The sequence below is a fragment of the Podarcis melisellensis genome (assembly GCF_964234715.1).
Source record: "Podarcis melisellensis genome assembly, chromosome: 4".
Classification (NCBI taxonomy): domain Eukaryota; kingdom Metazoa; phylum Chordata; class Lepidosauria; order Squamata; family Lacertidae; genus Podarcis; species Podarcis melisellensis.
Genome location: NC_138531.1, coordinates 26315348 through 26333981, shown reverse-complemented (window position 1 = coordinate 26333981; position 18634 = coordinate 26315348). Strand labels below are relative to the sequence as shown.

Below are 18634 nucleotides of genomic sequence, written 5' to 3'. Positions count from 1 at the left end.
ATCTGGAAGGAAAGAAAAAGGTTCCATGAAATAGTTGCATTTGGAAAAGCTTAACAGTGTTATCACTCTGATCTGAAACACGTTTATTTGGAATGAAGTCCTGTTTATTTCTATCAAGGGATAAGCTGAATCTATTAGTTTTCAGTAACATCCTGCTCCCCCAGCAGTGCCTCCTCTTTTTAGTAATTTTATAACACATTTCTTTGCTTATTTGTTTAATCACTTTCAACTGTCCTGTGTTCCCACTAACAGCAAAATGTGATTGGCTCTGGTGTGATGTCATCCTACCCACTATGTGATCCCTTTGAGTATGAAAATTACAGTTAATGGCATGAGCTGTGACCTGGAAGTTCCAGGTTAAAATTTCAACTCATTGAGCTTGGTGAACTCATTGGGGGCCTTGGGCAATCTACCTTCTCTCTGTAATAATATGAAGACAGTAATAGTTGTCCGTTTTATAGAGCTACGGTAAGGGTTACTGAGCTAATTAGGAGTTTGGGGCACTTACAAAAAAGTTACAGACAGGTAGCCGTGTTGGTCTGACGTAGTTGAAACAAAATAAAACATTCCTTCCAGTAGCACCTTAGAGACCAACTAAGTTTGTTATTGGTATGAGCTTTCGTGTGCATGCACACTTCTTCAGATACTCTTCTGTTTCAGTGTATCTGAAGAAGTGTGCATAAGCTCATACTAAGTTGGTCTCTAAGGTGCTACTGGAAGGATTTTTTTTTGTTGTTACAAAAAAGTGTTATACAAATATGTTTCCTATTGTCTTGTTGTCCCATCATTTCCTATCATGGTTTGGCACTGGATAATTAATAGGTGATATACAGTCCAAGTAGAATAACATTTCTAAGGAAGCAATTCAGATATTCAATTTTAGTACACCTACACTGTAATCCTATACGAGTACATTCTAATTTTATGAAACTCACTCCACTGTAGGCTGTAATGTAATAAACACTTACACAAGAGTAAATTTTCGTTGAACTGAATGGGCTTTACTTCTGAGTAGTCATGCATAGGCTTTTTTTCTGTGATAGTGCTCCACAGAAATTTCATTTGCTGTAAAGTCATTTGCTATAATAGCTTAAGAAAAATCAAACCGAGTATAAGACATTTTCTTTCCACTCCTTTGCACTGCAAATAGTAATATAAGCTTAATCAATAATTACCAACTGAGGAGTTAGCACATTATAGACAGGTTACTCAAGTGCTCTCAACCATCAAGTCATTTAACAGTTAACTTATGGATTAAGCAGCTCTTTTAGAAGCTGAATATAAAAATGGCCATTTAAGTTGATCTTTTCATCAATATAATCATCTCTAGAGTTGTCTCTATACAGTAGGACTGCTGCTATGCAAAGTCCAAAACAAGATGAAACTGAAAAATTGCATCCATCTGTTAGTACAGCTGTACACATGACCATTAATACTATTTTTTCAATATGGTTGGCTAGTTATTCCCCTGTAAGAAGAAGGTACAACAAGTCAAGTCCTTGCATATAATATCTTTAAAGGGAATACTTTTCCACTTCTTGCCTCACCATTTAAAAAGATGTCACATCTATTACAAATACCTGGACAGTAGGTGTAGTCTTATGTCTCCCATTGTGGAGTAATAACAGCCTCTGGAAGTATTCCTGATTCAGAGCCTGTATCTCCTCCTAATTTACAAGAGCTGAAGCCAATTTAGAGCCTGGAGTTGTTGTGCAGTATTGTGTGTTTCTAAGAGCACCAGGGATAGCAGCAAATACGATAGGGAATATGTTAAAGGTAAAGGGACCCTGGCTCATCTCGCTTTATTGGCCGAGGGAGCCGGCGTACAGCTTCCGGGTCATGTGGCCAGCATGACTAAGTCACTTCTGGCCAACCAGAGCAGCGCATGGAAACACTGTTTACCTTCCTGCCACAGTGGTACCTATTTATCTACTACACTTTGACGTGCTTTCAAACTGCTAGGTTGGCAGGAGCAGAGACCGAGCAACGGGAGCTCACCCCGTTGTGGGGATTCGAACTGCTGACCTTCTGATCGGCAAGTCCTAGGCTCTGTGGTTTAACCCACAGGGCCACCCACGTCCCTTAGGGAACATGTTAGCAGGGAGTTAAATATGAGTTAAATTCTCCATGTCATATTTTATTTTATTTTTTAAACGAGCAATGTGAATCAATCCTAAAGCTTGATGGGCTCACACAATGAGGGATCATCACAGGACAGAGCAACGCCCCATTGCCCCTTCTACCAAAATAGCATCCTCATGGGCATTCAGCCATCATTCAACACTCTTACAAGGAATGGGAAGCCTATGTTCCCTCCTCTACTTGAGTTTAGCCTTCTTTTCCACTTGGTCAAAGAATACAAGACATTCATGTTCCTGACTCTTCAGAGGGAGTGGGTTGGATAAGCAGATCTAGAACATAGGTGCAAACAGACCGTCCATTTCCCAGAAATTCCTGATATACCATAGTGTGAGAAAGCAAGGCTCTGCTATGCTATATGAGGGAATCTCTCTCTATGTGGGCATTTATTGATTTATGCCAAGTGTTCTTGCACCCCAAAGTGTCTTTTGGGTACATGTGGCACTTTCTATAGCAGGAGAGCAGCTGATCCAAATGTACAGGGTGTTTTTGTTTTTGTTTTTTGCATTGATATTTTCTTCCCCAGGCAGCCATCACTGTGGAAACCTCCATATATTTTCTGTTGCATCAACTCTTGCCACAGCAAACTGCTCCGTGGAATTTCTGCTTCAAATATTTTGTAGCCAAAGTTGCTAAAAGTGTCTGTGGAGTGTGTGATTTCTGACTGCAAGTTGGAAAATAGCCTTGTTAATGCTATAATCTGCTATAACACTAAAATTGCTTTAAATCATGGGGCTAGGCTGCTGGCCAAGGATTCTTTTGTTAGGTAGATTGCTGGTGAATAGCTCAAAATGGTCAGCTGATGGGAGCTAATGGCCATGAGATGGTCTCCTGAATACATGGAGATCCCTCTGCCTTCAGTATTTTGAATGGGAAAGGCCTTAGAGCATGGGTAGGGAAATGTTTGGTTTGGCCTAATAGGGTGAAGTCACTTAGTAGAAGAACTAGTAGGAGAAAATTGAAAACATGTTCCATTGGCAAGCTGAATAATATTTCTAGGCATTTGTCACCTTGCACAGAGGCTACATCTTTCAAGCTACGAATTCCAAGTTTGCTATTTGCGGGAGTTATCCTGTTGCTTTTGGACCAAAGCTGCTTGCTAAGAAGCAACTCTGAAGTGTCCTGCACCCTGGTGGATTAGAGGACGCTTGGTGTGTTTAGTATGTTTGCAATTGAAATATAGACTTCTCACTGATGGATTTTGTTCAACTAAAAAAAGGAGGGGGGGAATAGGCCAAAACCCAAACCAATAAAATTAATTTGCACAGTGAAAGAATTTGCAGACATTCTGCCAAACTGTGATGTGTTTCCAAGGAAGCCAAGTTCAAGATCAGTGCCAAGTGGCATAGGGAGAAATCGGATCCCATTCTAATGAGCTGGCATGAGTTGGGAAGATCAATAACTGAAGGCAGTTATTGTGTGATGGCAAACTGTGAGCCAGTTGAAAAGTAGCTGGCAATCAAAGAATATCAGGGTCTCCCTAATCAACTGAGAATCCATGCAGGAATGGAAAAGTAAAATATGGAACCAAAACAAAATATTAACCCTAGAAAATTAGGGTCTCTTTATAGATCATGGTCAGAAGCGGGGACAGGGACACCCATTCTATGCACTATGTACTTGGAAGCTACTCTCACAGAGCTTAATAACCTTCCAGAATAAGTGAGCACAGAATTGCATTCTTAACCCACTAGGTGCTGGATTTACTGGAAATCACACGTCTGGGGCTGTTACTCACACATTCCTGCGTGTCATTCAGTTCCTCATCCTTTAATCAATCAATACTGATGGCTTTCAGCTGAGTGTGTCAATTGAGTTTGTGGTGACCTAAGGAGAAATGAGAGGCGTATCCATGTTGTTTGATCTGTTATGGCCCATTCACAAATCCAGACTGCAACAATCATCAAGTTCTTGAAACAAAAAAAATTCCTTCCAGTAGCACCTTAAAGACCAACTAAGTTAGTTCTTGGTATGAGCTTTCGTGTGCATGCACACTTCTTCAGATACAGATTCAGATTCAGGTATCTGAAGAAGTGTGCATGCACACGAAAGCTCATACCAAGAACTAACTTAGTTGGTCTTTAAGGTGCTACTGGAAGGATTTTGTTTTGTTTTGACTATGGCAGACCAACACGGCTACCTATCTGTAACAAGTTCTTGAACATATGCGTGTGAACTGGCTCACTGTTGAAGGTTTAAAAGGTTTTATCACTGCTGCCATATACAGTGCTGCCATATACAATGCAATTGTCTTCACAGCTTACATAAAGTTTTAGGTCTTGCAGAAGCAGGCCGTATTAATTCACGTGTTGTTTAGATTCTGCTTAACAACACAGAGACTGTTTAGTTCTTGTACCCCCATATTAGTGGAAGTTTGGGAATGCCTTTCCAGGTCACTTTCTTTTGGAGATCTGACATTGCTGGATACTTAGGCTGACTTTGTAAAAACGTGTTTATTTAACAAACGTGCAGAGTAAGAAGAAGTGATAAGCATGCACTAACTGTCCCCGGCAATTTTACAACTGAAGCAGGGCAACTCGTCCCATCCAGCAAGTCCAGAGGATACTCCTTCCCTCTGGAGTGGATCTCTTTAATCCACACAGTGGATCTCTTTAATCATATACCTGGTGATATTTTAACTCACAACATTTTCCTTTCACATTTCATCTTTCATGGACTGGTGTCACACAACTTTATCTCTGTTCATTTGCGGCATGTGTATGTCTCACATTTCCTGCAAAGAGCTCAGGGTAGTGTGTATGAGACTCCACGTGGTCTTCATTCTTGGTGCAGGTCAGCCCCAGAGCTGGTTAGCTTTAGAGAAGGGGTTAGCAAGGTTTACCTTGCCTGGGCCGGTTCACTCCAGTGGAGATCCCTCTGTGGGCCGGATTGCGCGCATGCATGAGCGTGTGCGGCCACAATTTCCAGCGTCTGCGCAGACACAATTTCTGACATCTGCATCTGTGCAGACACAATTTCCAGCATCTGAGCATGCACAGATGTGATTTCCGGCACCGTGGAAGTGAGTCCCCACACCACACTGCGCTGGTTTAGCACAGCGCGCGGGGGCTCGCCAAGCAGGTGGCTCGTTCGGGGGTGGCTCAGGGGCTGGTTAAACGACCCCTGTGGGCTGCTTGTGGTCCATGGGCCTTAGGTTGCCTACCCCTGCTTTAGAGACTGAACTATATCTGAAGCCTTTTGACTTGAGAGTGAAGCTTCCTTTTCCAGTGAACAGTTCGTAAGCTGCATCAGGATGTCTGCCCCACAGGCTCCAACAATAATCAGATTAATTAGCAAGTGCTTAGTTCATGTATACAACTATGCAAACTGTTATTGTTATGAAGGCACTACAATATACATAAGGCCATGTGAAATGACCCTTGGGAGGCAGACTTTTGGATAAACAAAGGCACTGGTGCAGAAGCCAATCTCTTCCCAAATCAGATGACAATGCAATGCCTATGGTGCAGAGATTTGCTTTCAAATGAAAGAAGAAAGATCACCCCCACTCTAGAAACTGATTTATTCTTTTGCAGCTAGCTTCCCGGTCATAAAATGCAAGCCATTTTGGGCCAGCGAGCATGTGATTTTGGTATGGATGTTGGTATTTCTGTATTCATTTCCATTTCCATTGCCCTCTATTCTGAAAAATAAGATTTATTCTCCTTTATCCCACTGACTCTTTGGCTCCATGTCTGCAGGTACATTTCTGTAGATAAATCCACTACCAAGCCTAAATAAGGTTCATCTGTGAAGGAGAGTTCCTTATGCTTCTGGTACTCAAATACAGTGGTCCTTAAACTTTGGTCACCTCCAATTAGATAATCTGCTCTTGTTTTAATTATGAGATTATGAGCCATTTTTCTGCAGACCTTATAAATTGGATTGCTTCATCCAGCCTGTTGAAGGGTAGGCTTCTGCACTTTGCAGTTTCAGAGGATTCCAGCTGACAAGCACATTTTGTTAGAAAACACACCACAACGATAGCTGCCTAATCTCTTAGAAACCCGGTTTAACGCTCCTTATTTAATTTCAAAATCAGCTAGTGGCAGAACATGGCCAAACACAACACACAACTGTAATCGACTGCATGTGCAACACAAATGATGACTTATTGTTATCTTTCAATAACATCTTTGTTACTCCTTTCAAAAGGAGGAAAAATGTGAAAAGTATGAAAGTGATATTAAGCAGATGTTAGACGGTAGTTGTCAATCTTGTCTAAGCATGCAGGTGCTAATGTGTTATAATTATCCCTTCTGGCAGTTGATATTTAGGATTTTGGATCCCACCTAGTCAATCACAGCTGTAATTGTTAAGCTTCTTACATAGCTAATATGCTGGGTAATAACTAGATCAAGATTTAATATTTGACGTTTACTATCAATTATCTTTTCTTCTGTCATACATCTCCAGTACTCAGATTCTTGGAGATTAGGCACTTTTCCAGACACTCAGTATAATAAATAAAAAGAATTGTTGCTGTGTAAGACTTAAATCAAAGAAACATCGTGATCCATATTTCTCCAGGTTTACGCAATATATTTACTTGTAGTAATTTGCCTCACATTTACCCCTCTCTTTTATCAAGTTGCTTACAGAAGAAACCCATAGTTCAGAGTGTCATAGCAATATTCTGGCAGAGTATGAAACTGGTACTATTTCTACACAGTGTAACATACCAAAACATCCATATAGAAAACCAAAACATACCAAAACATCCATATAGCTTGCTCCTACTCTATTTGCTACAGTCTGAAACTTATTTTACTCCTTGTGACCTGCTAGTCCAGAATTCCACATGACTACTATTCCAAAGATGGTTAGGAAGTATCAATTATGATCAAAATAAACTAATCTAAAATCATAAAGCACTTCCTGATCAGTACTTCTGAGTAGACATACCCTCAGATGTCATTTGAAATAAGCATGCTAGTTCACCGAATTTGAACACATGGTCCTGCCTCCTGATGGGGTGAATGGTTATCTGGGCAACGCTCATGTGATTGATGATGGTTAGGTTTTGCATGGCAAATATTTTCCAGAGTCAATCCTCTGAGTTCCAAGAAACCACTAGGCTTGCCCAAGTAGTAAGATTCTTGTTGTTCTCCTGTAGGGTCCCAAACTATGACTTGAGAAGAAGCCGGGATCTGAAACCACCTTCTGATTTGGGCTTGTTCTAACAAACCACAATTCCTTGACTTTGGGCATCACAAGGAACCATGGGTAACTTAAAATTTAAAAAAAATGAATGCTTTTAATCTCTCCCCTCTGCTGCAAAAAGAAAGAAAAGTTTAGGAGGAGTGCATACGCCTAAGTCTTATGGAGGCATATTGAATGTTTCCTGTTATATCTGACTTGTTCCTGGAGCTCCAAAGGTATCTTAACAATTCTCAGAAGCCCAACAAATTATTTAATAATATCATCTAGTTCAGCCTTCCCCAGTCTAGTGCCTTGGTACTCTCCAGATGTTTTGGACTACAACTTGCATAATCCCTGACGAACGGACCTGCTATTCCTTGTGCCAAGTTAAAATAGAAAACCACAGTTTTGCCCAACAAAATTGTTAGTGTTTGGAGCATCATAAGCAACAGCATACATGTCTTGAATTTTTTTTCATATGCACTAGCTTCTGAACAAATGTAGACAGGTAGTTTGTGTTAATTAGAAAAAAGGCAATTTAACCTAATCTTCTCCTTTTCAGACAAGCTGGCAACACAACAAATAATGGCGGAAAGCGCTCCACCATTGAAAACCACACTAGTAATCTTCGAAACAATATTGTTACAAGTTAAGTACTCCCTGTTGCCTCCAGCAGACAGGGTCTCGTTTCAAGAGGATCTTGCTCAACTTTGAATGGAAAACGTCTGAAATGTTGACAGCACAGAACATTAAGGTTTCAGAGCAAAACAAATGAAACCGGACCGTGTCATTTTGCAATAAAACACGAAGTTGTGTAATAGTGCCTTTTTAAAGCCACTTGCACATTTCAAGACTTCAAATAAAATGCTATTAACACAGACAGATAAACAGGCTAAGCCATTATTTGCCTGGGGTGATACCCTTGTGATTTACAACAGGCAAAGAAAATATAGTAGCATAGCTGTTCAAAATTGAATGATATCAGTACCAAAATAATCCTTTCATAGAGCTATAAGGGCCTTTGATAAGAAATTCAAAAAATTGCATGTTTTTTCAAAGCAAATCCAGTCACATACAAGTGCCTATTATACAATCCAATTACTTTTTTAAGTGCGCCTGTAAAGTTACTTTTAGTTTGACCATCAAACAGGAAGCCTTCACAGACGTTAACGCAGCAGTCAGTTCCTAACACTCCCTCACACTTTAACACAGGCATCCCCAACCTTCAGCCCTCCAGATGTTCTGGCCTACAACTCCCATGATCCCTAGCTAACAGGACCAGTGGTCAGGGATGATGGGAATTGTAGTCCAAAACATCTGGAGGGCCGAAGGTTGGGGATGCCTGCTTTAGCATGACCAAAAATAGAACCCTGGACGGTGAGATGTTGGTAGGAGATGGCTTGATTATATTTATTTCTTTGCTTATTTTGAAGGTTTAAACCTCATACAGTGGTACCTCGGGTTAAGAACTTAATTCGTTCTGGAGGTCCGTTCTTAACCTGAAACTGTTCTCAACCTGAGGTACCACTTTAGCTAATGTGGCCTCCCGCTGCTGTCACACGATTTCTGTTCTCATCCTGAAGCAAAGTTCTTAACCCGAGGTACAATTTTTCGGTTAGCAGAGTCTGTAACCTGAAGCGTCTGTAACCCGAAGTACCACTATATTTCAATCTCATGATTTTCAACACTACTTACAAATAAGAGTGTCAGAGCTGCCTCTAGGTCCCAGCTCACAGAGGACCAACGCTAGTCAGTAATAATGTACAAAAGTCTTTATTGAAGTCCAGTTTCCATTTCCAAGCCGCAGCGTGCAGCTCTACGTCTTAGAACCTAGATCGACGAAGCTCCGTCTGAGTCTCCACCCCCTGTACACCAGTTTAAGACTCTAGCCTTACTCCACCTCTTCCGTTGCTCTTTCCTCCTCTGGGTCCTTCTGCCCCCCGGGGTCTCCTCCTTTCTGGACTCTTCTGACGCTGACCCCCCTGACTCTTGTCCCTCCTTTCGGCGGGCTTTAGGACCTGGCTCCCTACCTGGGCTACCTGCTGTGCCGCTCGCCTGTACATTTGAATTTGGCGCACGCGCCCAGCCTCCAACTTTCCTCTTGACCATTTCCGCGCTCTCCGATGGAGGCGTGGTCAATCCTGACTCATCTCCTCCCGCTGGTGGTGAGCAGCCTGATCCCGATACCTGGGACTCCTCCCCCCCACTGCGCTCTGGTGGGGAAGCTGGTCCTGATTTCCAACTGCTGCTCTCTGAGTCCCCTCTGGCCCCTTCTTCCTGGGGTGTCCCCCTAGGCACCCCCTTGCTCTGACCATGGGCGCCCCCTTCTGTGAATCTTCCGATTCGCTGGAAAGACTCAGGGACCTCGGACCACTGTCATCGCTTACGCTCCCTTCGGATTCCTCCCCCTCGCTCTCCATTTCCTCCGTCTCCTGTGCCTCTGCTCCTGAGCCCCTGACAAAGAGGTAATGCTACAACCCCCCTTCCCTAAAAAAAACCCCCCAAAACCTTACACATAGTTAAGTTGGCAGGAGTGCCAACTTGAATAAAATATTGTGGGGGGACCAGGTAAACAATGCCCTGCATAATCAATCACATGATGTAGTGTGCACACATCATTTGAATGGCAATGCCCATCATCTTTTTTGGGGGGTGGCCACTTCAATTATTTTATTGGAGGGGGGAACCATGGCCCCTAGGAGTTGGCTCCTATGGATCCTAGTACCACATCCAGGTTCCAAAGAATCATGGAAAAGCAACGCAATCTCCCCCCCCCCACGCTGTGCAGGAAACTGCTTTCGAACTGCATTCTTTCAGAATTAGTGCACAATCCCTCCTTCCTTCCTGAACACTGCTAACACAGCTGCATACAGAGGGGATCTGCTATAGGACTCAAAGGAACCTTTTACCTGGGTGCATCGCTATTACGTAAAAGGAATGGGTGGCTTCTCTAGGGACATTCACGCAGGCCATTTGCATCAGTGAAAAGTCCTCCGGTGGGACCACGTTGCAATTTGGAACACAGCCTGTTTCCACAAGACAGACTCCAGTGTATAAATGGTACTGCATGTGTTTGGTTGGAGCCTTACAGTTCAACCTCCAGAGGGGAGAAAAATCATTTCTCTTTCTAGTAAAGCGTCTAGTAAAGCGTCCAGTATTCTATCTCCAACCCAATGGAAATTAAGTTAATTGCAACAAACTCATCCCGTTGATTGTTAGACTAGCTAGTTCTAGAGTGTGGTTTATGTTTACAGTGGTACCTCGGGTTACAGATTAGCTAAAGTGGTACCTCAGGTTAAGAACAGTTTCAGGTTAAGAATGGACCTCCGGAACGAATTAAGTTCTTAACCCGAGGTACCACTGTACTTTTCTCGTACACACCTTGCGGAGTGCAAATTAGCCTCCTTTGTAATTTGTTTGTTTGTTTATATATTAATTTAAAAGGGGTTGTTTGTTGTTGTTTTTTAACATGCCTTTCAGGGTATGTTGTCCCTATAAGAAAGTTGAAAACAATTTTAATATAGTAATAACATTAATAAAATAAGCAATCAACTATCCTAATTTATATGCAGCAGCAAAAAATAATAATAATGTAGAAGCATAGCACATTAGGAATAGACGGCTGAGTCACTCATCTTGGCTCAGTTGGAGATACCATCTGAACTAGTGTATGTTCTCCATCTGAGCACAGCCAAATCTGGGATAACTACCAAAAGAGGGGCATTCTGTGAGGGAGGAGAGCATGGGGAGAGTTCCCCCTATTCCAAACTCTGTATAGCTCTGTCACAGGATCCCACAACTCTTTTTTAAAGGCTTGTTTCCCCTCTGCTATGCTCAGTCCAGCTCAGCCCTTATACTGAATAATGTTTGGAATAGGAATATGTTACATGGGAGTAATTTACCTAGTTATAACTTATGCTGGCTATCTATAATTTGGAATGCTGTGTTAGGGAGCAATCCGAATGCAGGATCTGCCAGGATGAGCAGAGTTTGGAATAAATGGAACTACGCCTGAGCTGGATGGTGCCAGCAGTCACAAAATTAAAAGACGCCTGCTTCTTGGGAGAAAAGCAATGACGAACCTAGACAGCATCTTAAAAAGCAGAGACATCACCTTGCCGACAAAGGTCCGTATAGTTAAAGCTATGGTTTTCCCTGTAGTGATGTATGGAAGTGAGAGTTGGACCAGAAAGAAGGCTGATCACTGAAGAATTGATGCTTTTGAATGCTGGAGGAGACTCTTGAGAGTCCCATGGACTGCAAGAAGATCAAACCCATCCATTCTTAAGGAAATCAGCCCTGAGTGCTCACTGGAAGGACAGCTCCTGAAGCTGAGGCTCCAATACTTTGGTCACCTCATGAGAAGAGAAGGCTCCCTGGAAAAGACCCTGATGTTGGGAAGATTGATGGCACAAAGAGAAGGGGACGACAGAGGATGAGATGGTTGGACAGTGTTCTCGAAGCTACCAGCATGAGTTTGACCAAACTGCGGGAGGCAGTGGAAGACAGGAGTACCTGGCGTGCTCTGGTCCATGGGGTCACGAAGAGTCGGACACGACTAAACAACAACAACATGCCTGAGCTGAGGCCAGGCTAATTCCCCCTGGGGAATGACCTTCATTGACAGGGATTCTGCAGGGAGAAATTATGAAGAAGGGTCCTTTCCCCTGGGGTCTTTCCAAAATGAAAGCACTCTCTCCACACACACCTAATGAGGGGCACAAATAAAAGTCAAGAGCCATACAACATTTCGTAAAAGTACCTCCTACAGTGCAACCCTATATACATGTTACACAGAAGTAAGTCCTCTTGAGTTGTGTGGGGATGGAATTGAACCCTCAGATTAGCTTCACATTTTGCCTTTGATACAAACTCTAGAGTGCAAAGCATGTACACATTATGTCAGTTGAGGATTCTGTAGGCGGTGTGTATTGTTTGCTAACTTTCACTTTAGATGCATGTAACTGGCAACCAGAATATAACTGAGCTACCCATAAAGGCATCAGTGCCATTTTTATTGCGGCATTATGTTTTAATTATTCAAGTGTAAGCAAGTAGGCACCAGATCTATTAAGTAAAGAATAAATCTACTATAGTTAGATATAGCATACTAAGCAATTGTCTCTTTAAATAATAAAAAATATATATAGCAGGGAAAAAGGTTCCACAAAAAAATGTCGTATTTGTATAGACTCCAAATCCCCTCTGTTTAAACAGAGTGATTAATATCAGCTCCTGTAGGAAATTAAATTCAGGGAAGAACAGTAATATGCAGATATGCAGATTTCTAGACGGAATGGCTAGCCCTGGGTAACGGAGTCAGGTTGATTAATCTGCATCCACAGAATACAAAATGAAATGCAGAGCTCTCCTGGGTTGCACTAGAAATTAGTTTTCCTCCTTACATTAGAAATAAATGGACACACACATATCCACACAAATTGCAAAGGACCTTTAGAGCATGTGGCATGTTTACATATATGATGTTTAATATTTTAAATGAATGTGTCTTGGCTTAGAGTGAATAATAAATTTATATTTCATTATATATGTATGTATATAAGTATGTTTACGCACAAACACACATATGCACACAAGCCAAGCACACTTTAATCTTTGCTGATCTGAGAAGTATAAGACAATATTGTGCATCCACATTAAAGTGCATCTTTGATTCATTTGTTTCTGCCTACTTTGCAGGAATACAGTTTGGAGATAAATATCATCACAAACAGTGTCTCATGGAGGAAAGAAAGTGAGACCATACAGCCTTACTTAATGCTCAGGTTTAAAAAAAGAAAAAAGAAAGAAAAAAGATTTAGTTCAGTGTATTCTACAGTTAAAATCATATCAAAAACCTAACCACGATGGAACAAGGATACAATTGTACAGGGTGAGTTTGGACAGGGATAAATAACATTATGAATAATTACTGCCGCCACCTTAGCCTTTTAAAATGTTAATCTGTTTACATTATCTGTCCCAGATTAAATGTAAGAGTTTTGATCATGTAATAATGCCTTTTTAACAGAAAAATATTTACAGGAAAATTCAAAATGTCATTTTCAGGCTCCCCCACCCCCCCTGTCGTTACTGGAAACCCAAGCCTGTTATTTAAAATCGTTCACGGTCTCTCCAATAATTGTATAGAAGTAGGCATTATGCTATATTATTAAAGCTGTAATTTCCTGCTGAATCTGGCTGGATGTTTCTTTTTATCACTTGGCAATTTCTATCTAGTTATGGCATAATTAAGTTTCCTGACCCTTGCTCACTCTCTTAACAGGACGCTTAGAAATATACCAGAATTGCAGATCTTCAACCTGATGTCCCCACATAGTAATGGAATAAAATTATTAATCCAGTAATTGTACAGAACACATTACTTTGCATTGAATGTTCCTATTTTTCATTTTCTGTTGGTGACAATCAGCCAGAGGTACAAATCATTTCTGCAGGGAGCAGAACCTGCCTGGGGAGGTGGATAGGGGGAGAGATTCTCTCATTCACTCTTCTGTAGCTACCTGTACAGCTGTGGTTTTTCAGAGTCTAACACAGTACTCGGCTCAGGTGAACAAAACAAAGTTAATAAATGGAAGGAGGAACAAGATACGTCTCTCGGCGGCGGCTTCCTAGGCATCAATAGCAGAGTCTTGCCCCCCAAATGATAAATTCCCCCACATCCAACTGCATGTCTGCAAATGAGTCTCAGTTAGCTGTTTTTCAATTCGCCCAAATTATTAGTATTATGCTTCTGCACAGCACAATTGTGGAAATGGATGGCGTTAACAACCAAATGAGGCAGACGTGCATTTCTTTGGGGTCACTTCTTTGCCATGTGAACCTTGCAAGCCGAAGACTGCGCGGTGCTGGATTAACTATGTAAATATCTGCATGGGCATTTGACGCAAGGAATGTGTTCAGCAGAAGGGGACAATGGGGAGGCGAGGGAAGGAACACACTTACCTGATGCAAATTCTCAGGGAGGGTAAAATTCTATTTTTACAGTAGGATTTTTTTTTTAAAAAAAAATTGTAAGCAAATAGAAATGCTTTTAGTTATTTTGTGGGGAGGGGCTTGGATTCTACCTTCCGTAAACAGACAATAGCAGTTGGCATGGCCACCTGACCTCCAGTTGGTTGCTTCTGATTATTAGGAAGCAGAGGGGGAGGGGAGGCAGCCGTGAGGTCAGCGCAGGAAAAGCACACAGGTGGAGCCAATTTTGAAGCCCTGTTTGGAGGTTTGCAAGTGTGGGGGGCGGGGAGGGGGCAGGGAACCAAAAACTGTCCAATGATATCTGAGAATGCTCAGGAGTCATGGAATGCTAACTGACTGCTGGGGAGAGACAGAGACAGGGGCAGTGATCAGAGTCATAGCTAGGTGATCTTGCACTCCTGGCAGAACCGACCAGATTGCACTCCCTAGCCGGTCCAGTATATCTGAAGGAGCGTCTCTACCCCCATCGTTCTACCCAGACACCGAGGTCCAAGACCAAGGGCCTTCTGGCAGTTCCCTCACTGCGAGAAGCCAAGTTACAGGGAATCAGGCAGAGGGCCTTCTCGGTAGTGGTGACCTCCCTGTGGAACGCCCTCCCACCAGATGTCAAAGAGAACAACTACCAGACTTTTAGAAGACATCTGAAGGCAGCCCTGTTTAGGGAAGCTTTTAATGTTTGATGTATTACAGTATTTTAATATATATATATATATTTTGAAGCCATCCAGAGTGGCTGGGGAAGCCCAGCCAGGTGGGCGGGGTATAAATAATAAATTATTATTATTATTATTATTATTATTGACAAAATAGCTCTTCTTTCCGCCTCTCCTCCAATAACTCCCTTCCACCCATTCAATTCCTCACACACTTCAATTCCTCACACATTAATTGATATTTTTATTTATAGACATATATATGGACATATTTTTTAGCCAATTTTGCGCCACCGCCCCTCGCCCGCGCCCCTGGCGGGGGCCTTCCTCACCACCCCCTAGCTATGGCCCTGGCAGTGACATTTTGTTGTCGCGGCATGCAGGAAAACTTTCCATAGGGGAACTGTTATAATAATAATTATAATAATAATTTATTATTTGTACCCCACCCATCTGGCTGGGTTTCCCCAGCCACTCTGGGGGGCTTCCAACAAAGTTTAAAATTACATTAAAATGTCACACATTAAAAACTTCCCTGAACAGGGCTGCCTATTCCCCGGCTGGTCAATTTGTCAGTTCCTAGCAGCTTGCATAAAGAAAAAAAGTTTGGCTTTGCTTTGTTTTTTGAAAAAAGACAGCCCCAGGTGGAAAGGTGGATTCCTCGCCCATAAAAAATTTTTAACACACACAGCTTAGCTAGGGGGCGGGGGTGGTGCTCACTGGGTGCCACTCACCCAGGGGGTTGCACTTACTGTGGGGCCTGCTGTGGGCCCCAGCCATGTGTGTCTCCTGAGAGTAATGCAGTAGTCGGGCACCGGTAGGCACCACGCCACCTGGCTGAATCCTGACAAGACAGAAGTACTGTTTTGGGGGGATAGGGGATGGGCAGGTGTGGGGGACTCCCTGGTCCTGAATGGGGTAATTGTGCCCCTGAAGGAGCAGGTGTGCAGCCCGGGAGTCATTTTGGACTCTCATCTGTCCATGGAACTGCAGGTTAATTCTGCGTCCAGGGTAGCTGTGTACCAGCTCCATCTGGTAGGCCGGCTAAGACCCTACCTGCCGGCACACTGTCTTACCAGAGTGGTACAAGTTTGGTTATCTCCCGCTTGGACTACTGCAATGTGCTCTACTTGGAGCTACCTTTGAAGGTGACTGCAACTATTCCCCGTCAGGTGTCGAGGAAATAAACAACTACCTGACTTTTAGAAGAGGGGAGGAAGAAACGAATCTAGGACCACAATGAATTGATTGATTGATTGATTGATTGATTGATTGTCTTGCTCCTCCTCCCAAAGCATCCAAGGGGCGCAAACAAGTGATAAAACAATAAAAAGATGTTAAAAACAATACAAAAACTAATACAGATGCAGATAGGGAAAGCTCCCTGCTTAAAAGTCTTGTAGAAAGGGGAAGTTCTTCAATAAGTGCCAGAAAGATGGCAGAGATGGCACCTATTATATTTCTCAATTAGAAGGCACTTTTAAAGTGCTCAAGCAGTTTTATGATTGATTATTGTTTTTAAACCAGCGACTCCCACAACAAGATTATTACTCCCATGCTGCAGAAGGGGATTTCATATAAGCTCACTTTATCACTTTATGCACAGTACTTAGCAACTCAGGTAGTTCACACGTTTATCTGCAGATGAGATATCAAGGGCTACTGAACCTGAATGTGTGAATCCGCTCAGTAATCTAGCAGGTGGATTACACTATCCCATATCACACTGGTGACTCGCTTCCCCCCTTCTTTGAAAGAGAGGGTGGGGAGAAGATAGATTCCAAATAAAATTCAGTTGAGAGTGATCATCTGACTGACACATCAGCATAAGCTTGCACTGGTCTAAGTAGGCAGAAATGCACTTGAGCCGTTGGGCTGTGCTTATGGTTAACAATCTCGTAAAATGGAAATTTAAAGGGGAAACAGCAAGGCAAAAAATCAACATCTTCATTCAGGCGCTATCTATTTAGGACTAAAGCAGCATAATGTGTCCAGTGTTTACATCTCATTTCAGAAAAGAGCAAATAAATTGTGTTATGGGTGTGCTGTGTTACAGTTAATGTCTCAAATCCCATTGCTTTCAAATGCTTTGATATATTCTCCCCCCCCCCCACTTCCCTGTCTTGCCCTATAATCATGCCTTTTGGTCTTGCAGAAGAGTAAATCGGTAAAAGCAGAGTGTGGTGGTTGCACAGTATTTCCAGGCTGGCAGGTTTATAAACTGATCCACGTTCTTCCCTTTCAGCATCTATATGAGGGGAACGTGTGTAATTTTCACTTCTCGGGTAAATGCAACTGTTCAAATAATGAAAAAATACTGTTTTAAAGTGCCATTAGACAATAGGCCTTCCCCCCTATCAAAAACAATACTACAGCAGTCGGCTGGATTGTGTGTATACACACACACACACACACACACACACACACACACGAGTATACATATAGGCTACAAAATAGCTCTGATTTTATTTCCATTGAATCAGTCGCGGTGGAAAAAGGTAATCGTCGTAATCACAGCAAAGATTTCTCTCTATTTGTCTAGGCACTTAGGCAGGCCGCATCACCTAAGTCTCTGAGCAACTAGAGCAGGATTGCTCAGGTGTAGTTTTGATACAGAAATGCAAACCTCATTCCTTAATTTGTTTTGCATCGGATTGGTTGATGCTCTTGAGATAATCTCACTCAGGACTGCGACTTTTTTCTCCTTGCCAGTAATAAACTTTTTCAAAAACTGCACACTTTAATAGCTGAGGTTCTATAGGGCAACTATCAAATAAGGAAACTGAACATTTCCAAATTATGTTATAGCCTTAGCCATCTTTTAAAAAAAAAGTTTTCAAGGAATTGTGTTGGTAAATAAGATGCAAGCTTGCCAAGACAACCTTTAGAAACATATGTTGTGAAAATAAAGAATTATATATTAGAACTGCCAAGTTTCCAACTATCCTCTGCTTCACTGCTTTTAAATTTGAGGTGCAGATAGCAGATAATAATGATAAATCTCTATGTAGCTAAAAGCTTCATCAACCACTTTCTGCAGATGAAGCTGATGTTAAAGGCACAACAGCAGGGCAGGTTTTTTCAACTCAGTTGGCAACCCTGTTATATAATGAAGATAGATATAGATAGATAGGTGGTAGATAGAGCGATAGAGAGATAGATACACCCCCCCACACACACCTCTACTGTAGATATGAATCTGCACATGCGTAATAAAAGCGAGTCAAGGTTGAGAAGCCACCTTGAGTCCTGTCAGGGAAAAAGGTGGGATATATTATTATTATTATTATTATTATTATTATTATTATTATTATTATTATCAGCAGCAGCAGCAGCAGTGGCAGCAGCATTTAAATTTATATACTGCCCTTCATCCAAAGATCTCAGGAAATCACCCCCTCCCATAAGAGAAATAAATAAACCAGTTAGATGTTAGCATCTCAGGTTGAACTGAACATCAATCTACAAAGTGTTTGAAGATAATACTTGTTTTTGTTCTTATGGACACTCTGTTGCCATTGCACATTGGAAACATACCTGGATAACACAGAATTTAGAGTCCTTTAGTGGTATGGTATGGTAACAGCGCAATTCTATGCATGACTTAGAGGTAAGGCCCATTGTATTCAGTTGGGTTTACTTTCAGGAGGGAAGAGATAAGGGAATATGATTCAGTTCGCATTTAAACGTGAGTCTTCTTAATT

The 18634-nt window shown here is 42.0% G+C and overlaps 1 long non-coding RNA gene across 3 annotated transcripts in view; it reads left to right on the top strand.

The window, feature by feature from the left end:
* The window catches only part of LOC309368344, a 313140-nt gene extending 304332 nt beyond the window's left edge, over positions 1–8808 (top strand). For all 3 annotated transcript variants that reach the window (XR_014167708.1, XR_014167709.1, XR_014167710.1), the window contains 2 exons: positions 7256–7365; positions 7844–8808. This is a non-coding gene — a long non-coding RNA (uncharacterized lncRNA). The remainder of the gene's footprint in view (positions 1–7255; positions 7366–7843) is intronic.
* The last annotated feature ends 9826 nt before the right edge of the window (positions 8809–18634 follow it).